The following is a 12,862-nucleotide window of genomic DNA, read 5'->3' as shown; positions in this document are numbered from 1 at the left end:
AAATCAAATCAAATCAAATTAAGTGCCAGGCAATTTACCTGGCAGAGCTCTCTCTGCTGCTACCTGTTAGGTGGTGAAATCAGAGACTGCCTGGGTTCAGTTCCACATGTCAATGTTCCAGCAGCTTGGGGGAGGCCATGTGACAAAACTCCGAATTCTTCTTATGGGTTTGGACAAAGGATGTACCTACCCAGGTCTGGAATCTTGAGAGGTTTAAGAGGAGTCAGGGTCCTTCTTGTCTTTGCAGACATAGTGGTTGGGATTTTACGGCCTTGCACAGGCGAGACTGGAAATTCCTGCCCGAGATCAACAGAGATTTCCATTGTCGGACTCTCGCCCGCATCAATTCCTGGGCGGGCAAGGTGGTAGAGTTCCAGCAACCATCTCTGCAGCCAGTGCTCTGTCTTAGAAATATAAAGGGTATCAGTGCATTTTTTTGAAATTTGAATTTCTGCAGCCACAAGGGGCAATAGTATCTCATTAAAGATAATAAGGCCCCTGCTGGTTTCCGCAGGCAAACCAGACTGGTATGAATCATGGCTAGCCTGGCATGTCCATTCTAAAAGTAAAATGATGTTGTAATGTAGCCAGGTTGATGTAGATATATATTCTCCTTTTTGTCTTCTGGACAGAACATTTGTTAAAGTCTCCCTCCTAGGTATGGAAATGAAAGAACCTTCAAAAGAACTTTACTCTGTCTCTCAAAAAAATAACATTATTTTAAAGGGCATTTTTTTTATGTGGACACTTTTCACTTACCATAACATTAAAAAAGAACTCCTTCCATAATCTCAAGGTACCCTAAAAGAGCTTCAACGACCAATGAATTACTTTTTGAAGAGTTGTAATGTCAGGAGATGTGGATGACATCTTGCACATTGCACCGCAAACAACCAGTGAAGTAAATGTTCAGGGTGTGGAATAAATGGTCCGCATGGTGATGAATGGCTGTTTTCCAGGCTGGAGGGAAGTATACAGTGGAAATCCCTCCATGCAACAGCAGGTTTTGGCTTTACCTGTCAAAGTTATGGTTAAGCCCCTTTGGTCAAGATATAATGTGCAGGTAAAGAGTCACACATCTCTGCCTGTGGTGGATATTGTGGGCAGGTTTCTTTAGCTCTGTGGTTTTGTCCCAGACTGACTGCTGATTTGCTCAACATTTGAGCAAATGGGCCCAATTTTACCATCAAGTTGGGCCTGTTTTCCGGCGCGAAAACTGGTTAAAGTCGGGTGTGAGGCGAGTAGCATGATCCGGGACCGCCTCCGCGCCCGTTCCCCCTTTACCAAGGGCCTAAAATGGCCGTGATCGGGACCACGCCTGAAATGGGCACAACGGTAATTTAAATGCATTTGAATGCATTGAAATTGAATAAATAGGCTGGACGCCCAACTTTACCCAGCACTCCCCAATACCGAATCGGCGCAAATCAGACATGCTCAATGAAAATTCGATTCGGGTGCTCCATCAGTGAGGGTTAGTGAGGAGATAAGTGCATAGCGTCCGATGGCTCTGTGCTCCTCACGGGTTGTTGCGGCCATTTTCTGTCTCGGGTCGGTGCCGGCTCTGCGAGTGTGTGGGGGGGGGGGGGGAGGTGCTTTTGCTCTGCAGGGTCTCCGATGTCTGACTTGCAGCATGGACCTGGGTCTCAGCACTGACCTCAGGTCTTGCAGTGCTGCTGGGTCATAGTGCACTGCGCTCACTTCCAGGTGAAGGCTGTGCACAAAGCCCTTGCAAATTGCACTGCTGTAGCCTCTCAAGTTTGCAAGGAGCTGTGATTGTGGGGAGCATGTGGCTGGGGGAATGGCGGGGAGGGGGCGGGGGGTGCTGTGAATGTGAGGAGCATGTGGCTGAGGGAATTGGGGGTATGGACAGTGACTGTTGATGTGCTAGAGGCAAGCAGTGTTCCATAACCTCTACATGTGCTCCTCTCCATCTCTCCCCCCCCCCACCCCTTTAGAGTGACCACATGGCTTTTTCTATGCAACCAATAGATCGAGCTGTTCTTTTGGTTGCTGCTGGAGCTGAGAATGAGGAGCAGGAGGAAGAATTGTGGGCACAGGAGGCCTGGGCCTTATCACTTCCAGGACCAAAGGGAGATGACCACCAGAGGCAGGAGGTGGCCGTCATTCACCCAGAGGGGGGGTGCAGGAGAAGGAGGGAGCAGAGACCCCGGCAATTCTGTGCACGAGTGTCCTTCGAGCAGATGTTGGACATCGTGTGCCGCCGACATCTCCGACTCTGAAAGGAGACCATACAACACCTGTGCAACCTGTTGCAGGACCTGGTACCTAGAGGCAGGAGACCCAGCACTCTCGGTGGCTGTCAAATTGACGGCCGCTCTAAATTTCTACGCAACTGGTTCTTTCCAGACCCCGAGTGGAGATGTCTGTGGCATCTCCCAATCTGTCGTGCACACCTGTATGAGGCAGGTCAGTGAAGCCCTGTATGCCCGGACTGGGCAGTTCATCAACGTCAACCTGGACCAGGCGCAGCAGGAAACCCGGGCTGCAGGGTTCGCAGCCATTGCAGGGAAGACTAACGTGCATGGGGTGATCGACTGCACACACGTTGCCCTCAAGGGCCCCCCTACAGAATCCACGAAGATTTGTAAATAGGAAGGGGTTCCACTCCCTGAATGTTCAGCTAGTGTGCGACCATCATGCACGTCTGCGCCAGACATCCAGGCAGCGTGCATGACAGCTTCATTGTCAGGAGCTCAGACATCCCATTGTTCCACTGGAGCAAGCTGAGAGGGAGTGATTGGAGGCAGCAGTGCTGGTGAGAGATTAATTGAATTGTTTATTTATTTAATTAGTCAGCTCGTGTGTGTTTTACTTTGGCCTTTACTTTTGCAGCAGTATTTTAAGTTTAAAGTGAAAACTGGAAGTGGGCTGCTAAGGAGTCTGGGAAGGGTTTTTTAAGCGCGTGAAGTATAAAAGGTAGGCTGCAGTATACAGCGGGCAGCGTCGGGAGCGGGCAGTGGAGAGCGTGGGAAGCAGAGTGTGAGCTATAAGGCTTTGGCTCACAGGGCTTAGGCAGAAAGGGCGAGCAGGGGTGAGTTTAATTCATTTTTGCTGGTTCTACCTGGTACTGGCAAGGTATCTAGAGGGGATGGGTGTGCAGGCAGTGCTATGTTCCTCTTGCACTATGTTTGAGGTGAGGGACGATGACAGTGTCCCTGCTGATTACATCTGTGGGAAGTGCATCCATCTGCAGCTCCTCCAAAACCGTGTTAGGGAACTGGAGCTGGAGTTGGATGAACTTAGGATCATTAGGGACGCAGAGGTGGCCATAGACAGAAGCTTTAGGGATACAGTTACTCCGAGGAATGAAAACAGATGGGTGACGGTGAGAGGGGCTGGGAGGAAGCAGTCCGTGCAGGGATCCCCGGTGGTCGTTCCCCTTAGCAACAAGTATTCCGCTTTGGATACGGTTGAGGGGGATGACATACCAGTGGTGAGCCGCAGTGAGAGGATCTCCAGCACTGTGTCCGTCTCTGTGGTTCGGGAGGGTAAGGGGCAGAGCGGGAGGGCAATAGTTATTGGGGACTCGTTAGTTAGAGGGATAGACAGGAGGTTCTGTGGCAGCAAAAGAGACTCATGGATGGTATGTTACCTACCGGATGCCAAGGTCCGTGACGTCTCAGACCGTGTTTTCCGGATTCTGAAGGGGGAGGGGAAACAGTCACAAGTCGTGGTACACATTGGTACCAATGACATAGGTAAGAGAAGGGACGGGGATTTAAAGCAGGAATTTCTGGAGCTAGGCTGGAAGCTGAGAGCCAAGACAAAACATGTGGTCATCTCTGGTACGTTGCCGGTGCCACGTGATAGCGAGTTGAGGAACAGGGAGAGAGTGCAGTTAAAGATGTGGTTGCAGGGATGGTGTAGGAGGGAGGGTTTCAGATACGTGGATAATTGGAACACATTCTGGGGAAGGTTGGACCTGTACAAACAGGACGGGGTGCACCTGAACCAGAGGGGCACCAATATCCTAGGAGGGAAATTTGTTACGGCTCTTCAGGGGGGTTTAAACTAATTTGTCAGGGGAGTGGGAAAAGGAGTTGTAGTCCAGAAGTCAGTGAGGGTGGTGAGGTATTGGGGAAGGTATCAGGGTCAAGGGTGGGTACCGGTAGACAGGAAGGTGGGTTGAAGTGTGTCTACTTCAATGCAAGGAGCATCCGGAACAAGGTAGATGAACTTGGGGCGTGGATTGGTACTTGGGACTACGATGTTGTGGCCATTACGGAGACGTGGGTAGAACAAGGACAGGAATGGTTGTTGGACGTTCCGGGGTATAGATGTTTCACTAAGTGTAGGGAAGCTGGTAAAAGAGGTGGAGGAGTGGCATTGTTAATCAAAGATAGTTTAACGGCTGCGGAAAGGCACTTCGAGGGGGATCTGCACACTGAGGTAATATGGGCTGAGGTTAGAAATAGGAAAGGAGCGGTCACGTTGTTAGGAGTTTACTATAGGCCCCCAAATAGTAATAGAGATGTGGAGGAAGAAATTGCTAAGCAGATTATGGGTATGTGTGGGGGTCACAGGGTAGCTGTCATGGGGGACTTTAACTTTCCAAATATTGATTGGAACCTTTGTAGGTCAAATAGTTCGGATGGGGCAGTTTTTGTGCAGTGTGTGCAGGAGGGTTTCCTGACACAATATGTGGATAGGCTGACAAGAGGTGAGGCCACATTGGATTTGGTACTGGGAAATGAACCGGGCCAAGTGTTAGATTTGGTTGTGGGAGAGCACTTTGGAGATAGTGACCACAATTCGGTGTCTTTTGTTATTGCAATGGACAGGGATAGGGCCGTACGGCAGGGCAAGGTTTACAATTGGGGGAGAGGTAATTATGATGCGATTAGGCAAGAATTAGGGGGCATAAGTTGGGAACAGAAACTGTCAGAGAAAGGAACTAATGAAAAGTGGAACTTTTTCAAGGAACAAATACTGGATGTCCTTGATAGGTATGTCCCTGTCAGGCAGGGAGGAAATGGCCGAGTGAGGGAACCATGGTTCACGAAAGAGGTGGAATGTCTTGTGAAAAGGAAGAGGGAAGCTTATGTAGGGATGAGGAAACAAGGTACAGATGGCTCGATTGAGGGTTACAAGTTAGCAAGGAATGAGCTGAAAAAGGGGCTTAGGAGAGCTGGGGGACACACGAAAAGTCTTTGGCGGGTCGGATCAAGGAAAACCTCAAGGCTTTTTACTCTTATGTGAGGAATAAAAGAATGACCAGGGTGAGGTTAGGGCTGGTCAAGGACAGTAGTGGGAACATGTGTATGGAGTCAGTAGAGATAGGCGAGGTGATGAATGAATACTTTTCTTCAGTGTTCACCAAGGAGAGGGGCCATGTTTTTGAGGAAGAGAAGGTGTTACAGGCTAATAGGCTGGAGGAAATAGATGTTCGGAGGGAGGATGTCCTGGCAGTTTTGAATAAACTGAAGGTCGATAAGTCCCCTGGGCCTGATGAAATGTATCCTAGGATTCTTTGGGAGGCAAGGGATGAGATTGCAGAGCCTTTGGCTTTGATCTTTGGGTCCTCGCTGTCCACGGGGATGGTGCCAGAGGACTGGAGAATGGCGAATGTTGTTCCTCTGTTTAAGAAAGGGAATAGAAATGACCCTGGTAATTATAGACCGGTTAGTCTTACTTCGGTGGTTGGTAAATTGATGGAAAAGGTCCTTAGAGATGGGATTTACGACCATTTAGAAAGATGCGGATTAATCTGGGATAGTCAGCACGGATTCGTGAAGGGCAAGTCGTGCCTCACAAATTTGATAGAATTTTTTGAGGAGGTAACTAAGTGTGTTGATGAAGGTAGGGCAGTTGATGTCATATACATGGACTTTAGTAAGACGTTTGATAAGGTCCCCCATGGTCGGTTTATGATGAAAGTGAGGAGGTGTGGGATAGAGGGAAAGTTGGCCGATTGGATAGGTAACTGGCTGTCTGATCGAAGACAGAGGGTGGTGGTCGATGGAAAATTTTCAGATTGGAGGCAGGTTGCTAGCGGAGTGCCGCAGGGATCAGTGCTTGGTCCTCTGCTCTTTGTGATTTTTATTAATGACTTAGAGGAGGGGGCTGAAGGGTGGATCAGTAAATTTGCTGATGACACCAAGATTGGTGGAGTAGTGGATGAGGTGGAGGGCTGTTGTAGGCTGCAAAGAGACATAGATAGGATGCAAAGCTGGGCTGAAAAATGGCAAATGGAGTTTAACCCTGATAAATGTGAGGTGATTCATTTTGGTAGGACTAATTTAAATGTGGATTACAGGGTCAAAGGTAGGGTTCTGAAGACTGTGGAGGAACAGAGAGATCTTGGGGTCCATATCCACAGATCTCTAAAGGTTGCCAGTCAAGTGGATAGAGCTGTGAAGAAGGCCTATAGTGTGTTAGCTTTTATTACCAGGGGGTTGGAGTTTAAGAGCCGTGGGGTTATGCTGCAACTGTACAGGACCTTGGTGAGACCACATTTGGAATATTGTGTGCAGTTCTGGTCACCTCACTATAAGAAGGATGTGGAAGCGCTGGAAAGAGTGCAGAGGAGATTTACCAGGATGCTGCCTGGTTTGGAGGGTAGGTCTTATGAGGAAAGGTTGAGGGAACTAGGGTTGTTCTCTCTGGAGCGGAGGAGGCTGAGGGGAGACTTAATAGAGGTTTATAAAATGATGAAGGGGATAGATAGAGTGAACGTTCAAAGACTATTTCCTCGGGTGGATGGAGGTATTACAAGGGGGCATAACTATAGGGTTCGTGGTGGGAGATATAGGAAGGATATCAGAGGTAGGTTCTTTACGCAGAGAGTGGTTGGGGTGTGGAATGGACTGCCTGCAGTGATAGTGGAATCAGACACTTTAGGAACATTTAAGCTGTTATTGGATAGGCACATGGAGCACACCAGGATGATAGGGAGTGGGATAGCTTGATCTTGGTTTCAGATAAAGCTCGGCACAACATCGTGGGCCGAAGGGCCTGTTCTGTGCTGTACTGTTCTATGTTCTATCCCGGAGGCATTCGAGGAGGAGCTCAGGCTGCGAGGTTGGCTCCTGGGTGATATGGGTTACCCGCTTCGGACACTTGTATGGAGGCCTGTGTCCGAGGCAAAGACCCGCAATAATGAGGCCCATGTAGCCACCCGCGCGATAGTAGAGAGGTGCATTGGGCTCCTCAAGATGCGATTCCGGTCCTGGACCGATCTGGCAGTGCCCCCCAATATAACCCAGTGATCTGTTCCCGTGTAGTGGTCGTGTATTGTGCCCTGCACAACTGGCTCTACAGAGAGGTGACCTCTCGGAGGAGGAGGACGTGGAGGCTGACCAGCCGGCCGTCACTAGGGCGGATGACCAGCAGGAGGAGGAGGAAGAGGAGGAGGAAGATGAGGAAGAACTTGCCAAGGAACACCAACCAGCCACTCGAGGGCTGGCAGCCCAAATGAAGCATGCGAGGAAGGCCCTGATCACCAGATGGTTCACTCGCTAGGGGTTTTTACTGGTGCGAGTGTCCAACATTACTGTCATCCCCACCCCCCCAAGTTCCTTCTATATCCTGCACATTGTCACACCAGAGTGGTGGGCCCTGGTACTCTGTGTTAGCGAGTTTTTTGGCAGGCAAGAAGGTGATGATGCCCTGGTGCAAACTAGTCTGACTCCTACCTGAGCTCCACATGCATGCTGGCACCTGGGCCCACTGTGTAGTGGGTAAGGGATCTGAAACCCCCATACAGAGCCCTGGGGCGGATGGGTTGGGGGATGGGAGGGAATCGCTCGTGGGGTCTGGGGAACCAATGCCTTCCTTTTTTCAGTGACACAGCATTGAGGGGCCTCCCCAACTGACATCAACATGAAGCATCGCTCCGGTGATCATCAATGGAAGAGGTTTCATAATCGAGACAAATTAGTCGCAGGTGGGTGGTGAAAAACATTTATTTACAATAAAGGTGTTTAAATAAGACGTTCTAACGTAAAAACTTGTGAACAGAAAACGTTAAGGTGCTTAAATATCTTTCTAACTAGTGCAGCCCTTCACCCGTGCCATCTCAGTGCAACAACTTCCTAACCTTACGTGGCCTACCACTACGTCTCAGTGACTCCCCAGAATGTACATCGGAGGTGGAGGGGGGCAGCTGCCTACCTCGCCCCGTGCCGTGTGATGCGCGTGGCGGGCATCCTCTGGAGGCCCTGGACCTTGAGGGCCCTGGCCTGCTGCCAGGTGTCTGGGATGTTTCCATGACACCCTCTCCATCCCATTGCCCCTGAGATGCCCTGTATCAGAAAGGGGGGAGTCAGAAGGTGTAGCCACTGCTACAGTCTCCTGGCTGGAAGGCCCTGGCATGGGCTCAAGCCCCTCTTCCTCCCTTGGGGTTCCTGTGGGTCCCTGGGTCACTCCATGGGACAGCGGTGCTTCTGCAGTGAGCTCCAGAAGCTCCAGCGTCACCTGGCACCGCCAGTCCTGGAGGACCACCTGCATCCTACCCATGGTGGTTGAGCACTCTGCGATGGCCACTCGAGTCGGGGGCCACCTCTCAATGGCCACGGCAAGTGCCCTCTGAGACTGGACCATGCTCTGCAAGCCCTTAGCCATGACCCTCTGAGACTGGGCCATGCTCTCAACAGCTGCTGCCATGGCCCGCTGTGTCTCAGCGCTGTCCCACTGGGTCTCCTGCAAGCTCTCGAACCTCTCAGCCATAGGCCGCAGAATCCCGAGAAGTCTGTTCAATCCTTCAGTTCGCTACGAATCAGCCGCGGCCTTCAGGGACTCTGCTGTGACTCGGCCATCGCTCGGAGCCTGTCACTCATGGTGAGGATCCCCTGCCCCACATTTTCCACTGCAGACACTACCCTTGCAGTGTTGGCCTGGGAAGCACGCAGGACAGACAATAGTTGGTCCACCTCCCAACAGCCTCACAGTCGGTCCAGTGCGGCTGTCAGCCCCACCTTGCATTCCCTGGCTCTGGTGCTGCATCTCCAGCAGCTGAGGGAGAAGTGATCTCAGAGGACCAGCATGTAGCCTGGGGCCAGCTGACTCCTCGCCTCCGGCAGGCCCCCGCATGCCAGAGGCCTCGGATGTTCCTTCCTCCACCCGATGTACATTATCAGATGTGTCGTGCTCACCAGAGAGTGACCCAGAAGCCTCACCACTAACTGGATCCATCGACGTGTCAGTATCTGGGACGATGAGTTGTGAGGTGGCAGCTGACGCCAAAACGGTGCCACCCTTGGAGGTCCCTTCACCCATATCCTCCAAGGACTCGTCCGTGCTGTCTGGACCAGGAGGGGCTGGGAGCTGTAGCTGGAGCCTGTAGTCCAGAAGGCCCCAGGGCATCCAGATCTGTCCCTGCAACACAGGTTACAAGGTTAAGTGCAAAGGAGGGAGAGGATTCTGGGATGCCAAACACACCATTTACATGTCTCCATTGAACACAGAACAAAGCACCAAGAAAATTACATCACAGGAACAGGCCCTTCGGCCTCCAAGCCTGTAGTGACTAGGCTGCCCATGTGATTTGTAACCCCCTACCCTTCTGGGGACCAAATGCCTCTATTCCCATTCCATTCACACAGCTGTAGTGATGCCCCTTAAAGGTCACTATCATATCTACATCCACGATCTCCCCCAGCATCAAGTTCCAGACATCCACTACCCTCTCTGCAAATAAACATGCCTCGTATATCTCCTTTAAACCTTGCCCCTCGCACCCGAAACTCGTGCCCCCGAGAGGTTGCCTCCAAGTGATTCAAGGAATGACAAGTGCTCACGTCTTGACAGTAGCCCAATCATGCTGTCGCTGACAGCCCTCATCTCCCCTTCTCTGGAGAGCTCCAGCGCCCTCAAAGGGGTGAGGACCCAGAGGTCTGGCTCACCACCCCCTGTCTTCACCCTCTCATGGGTGTTGTGCTCGGTCTTCTTCTGTGGAGACAGAAGGTCATGATGTGGAGATGCCGGCGTTGGACTGGGGTAAACACAAGAAGAAGTCTCACAACACCAGGTTAAAGTCCAACAGGTTTATTTGGTAGCAAAAGCCACTTGCTTTCGGAGCGCTGCTCCTTCATCAGGTGAGTGAGAGTTCTGTTCACAAACAGGGCATATAAAGACACAAACTCAATTTACAAAATAATAGTTGGAATGCGAGTCTTTACAGGTAATCAAGTCTTAAAGGTACAGACAATGTGAGTGGAGAGAGGGTTAAGCACAGGTTAAAGAGATGTGTATTGTCTCCAGCCAGGGCAGTTAGTGAGATTTTGCAAGCCCAGGCAAGTCGTAGGGGTTACAGATAGTGTGACATGAACCCAAGATCCCGTGGTGTTGTGGTCACTGTTCTCCTGAAGGCTGGGTAGTTTGCTGCGGACAATGGTCTGTTTGAGGTTGTGCGGTTGTTTGAAGGCAAGAAGTGGGGGTGTGGGGATGGCCTTGGCGAGATGCTCGTCTTCATCAACGACATGTTGAAGGCTCCGGAGAAGATGCCGTAGCTTCTCCGCTCCGGGGAAGTACTGGACGACGAAGGGTACTCTGTCCACCGTGTCCCGTGTTTGTCTTCTGAGGAGGTCGGTGCAGTTTTTCGCTGTGGCGCGTCGGAACTGTCGATTGATGAGTCGAGCGCCATATCCTGTTCATCCCCACACCTCCACTTCTTGCCTTCAAACTACCCAGCCTTCAGGAGAACAGTGACCACGACACCACACAACCCTGCCACAGCAACCTCTGCAAGACGTGCCGGATCATTGACACGGATGCCATCAGCTCATGTGAGAACACCATCCACCAGGTACACAGCAAATACTCTTGCAACTCGGCCAACGCTGTCTACCTGATACGCTGCAAGAAAGGATGTCCAAAGGCATGGTACACTGGAGAGACCATGCAGACGCTACGACAACAGATGAATGAACATCACTCGACAATCACCAGGCAAGAGTGTTCTCTTCCTGTTGGGGAACACTTCAGCGGTCACGGGCATTCGGCCTCTGATCTTCGGGTAAGCGTTCTCCAAGGCGGCCTTCACGACACACGACAACGCAGAGTCGCTGAGCAGAGACTGATAGCCAAGTTCAGCACACATGAGGACGGCTTCAACTGGGATCTTGGGTTCATGTCACACTATCTGTAACCCCCCACGACTTGCCTGGGCTTGCAAAATCTCACTAACTGTCCTGGCTGGAGACAATACACATCTCTTTAACCTGCGCTTAACCCTCTCTCCACTCACATTGTCTGTACCTTTAAGACTTGATTACCTGTAAAGACTCGCATTCCAACCATTATTTTGTAAATTGAGTTTGTGTCTTTATATGCCCTGTTTGTGAACAGAACTCCCACTCAACTGATGAAGGAGCAGCGCTCCGAAAGCTAGTGGCTTTTGCTACCAAATAAACCTGTTGGACTTTAACCTGGTGTTGTGAGACAGAAGGTGCCATGAAAGAAATGGTGGCATGACCCCTGCAGTGTGGCTCATTGGGAGGAAAGGAAGGAGGTGCTTGGGGGTCAGGAGCTGGAGGAATGCAGGGTGCTGGGGATGGGAGGATCCGGGGGAAGATGCAAAATGGGGTTCAGCACTCACCCTTGCTGCACGGATGAGGTCATTGATTTTTTTCTGGTACTGCTTCCCAGTTCGGGGGGCCAGTGCCCTGGCACTGACTGAGGCTGTGGCTTCCTCCCAGGCCGCATTTCCATCAGAACCCCAGGATCTGTGTCCTCCTTGCGGGGGGAAGAGGGTGTCCCGCCTCACCTCTGCTGCATCCAGCAGCCTCCCCAGGTCGCCCTCCGAGAATCGGGGTGGGGGGGCTGGTTGTGCGGACATTTTGTGCAGGAATGCCTGCCTGCCTGTTGATTCTTGAGTTTTTAATGGAGCTGTCCCTCGTTAGGGTAGATCAGCTGCAGGCAGTTTGGCAGAGCATTCCAGCACGTTACATGCAGTTTGCTTGTTGGCATTGAGGGGAAGGCAAGTGAGCGCTTGCAGGTGTGCTGATGGAGAGGGGGGGGCGGGTGGTGGATAAGTGTCTCAATGATTGGGGACAGGGGAGAGAGAGGGAGATGTCACACAGGCATCTGAGTCCGGAGATGGGGCCTTGTGCGGGAGGGTCCGGGGTGGGAGTAAGGAAGAATCACCCTGCCTGATATCTATAGGTGGAAGGGGGAGGGTGGATCTTTCTGCCTGAGATGAGTGAGAGGGAAGGGCAGTCCACTGCCATTCTGTCTGAGATCGTTAGGGGGGAGGGGGCCACAATCAGTCTGGGTGGCGGGCGGGTGGGGGGGATAAAGTGGTCCGTAATGTTGTGGGGGTGGGGGCCAGGAAGAGACATTATCCGGCCTGGGTGCAATGTGGTGGGGGAGCAGCATTCTATCATTTTTTTTGTGAGCATGCACAGTTGGAGGCACCAGTCGGAGTAGCAATGTTTCCGGTGTGATAAGCCACCCACCCCCCCCCCCCCCCCCCCCCACAGCTTCTGCGGCGCAATTCAGAATCGCTGATTTTTTTTTTCAGGCAGTGTACATATGGGGGTGCCGGAGAACGGGTCTAAAAGTTGAATCTGAAACATTCCCAGATTCAAGTCCGCCCAGCACTTAGAATCAAATGGTAAAATAGGGCCCAATAAGTTGTTTCCGACTATAAAAGCTAATTCCTGCTGTGTGACCATTGTATCAGTATTCCTGTTGCCCATACAAATGGTTTGCTGAATTCAACAATTACCACACATTGAAGAACAAATGTCAGTCATTTACACTTTCTTGTGATCAGGTGGTTTTCTTCAAACCCACCTTTGTGGAATTTCAATTTAGAGACGGATAGCCAATATACTATATCTCAGTTTCTGTAGACAATCTAGACAATAGTAACTGTTTATTCCACAAGTAATTTGTT

This window comes from Mustelus asterias, chromosome 15, assembly GCF_964213995.1.
Source record: "Mustelus asterias chromosome 15, sMusAst1.hap1.1, whole genome shotgun sequence".
Lineage (NCBI taxonomy): Eukaryota > Metazoa > Chordata > Chondrichthyes > Carcharhiniformes > Triakidae > Mustelus > Mustelus asterias.
The sequence above is the reverse complement of the archived record's forward strand: the minus strand, read 5'-3'. Positions refer to the sequence as shown.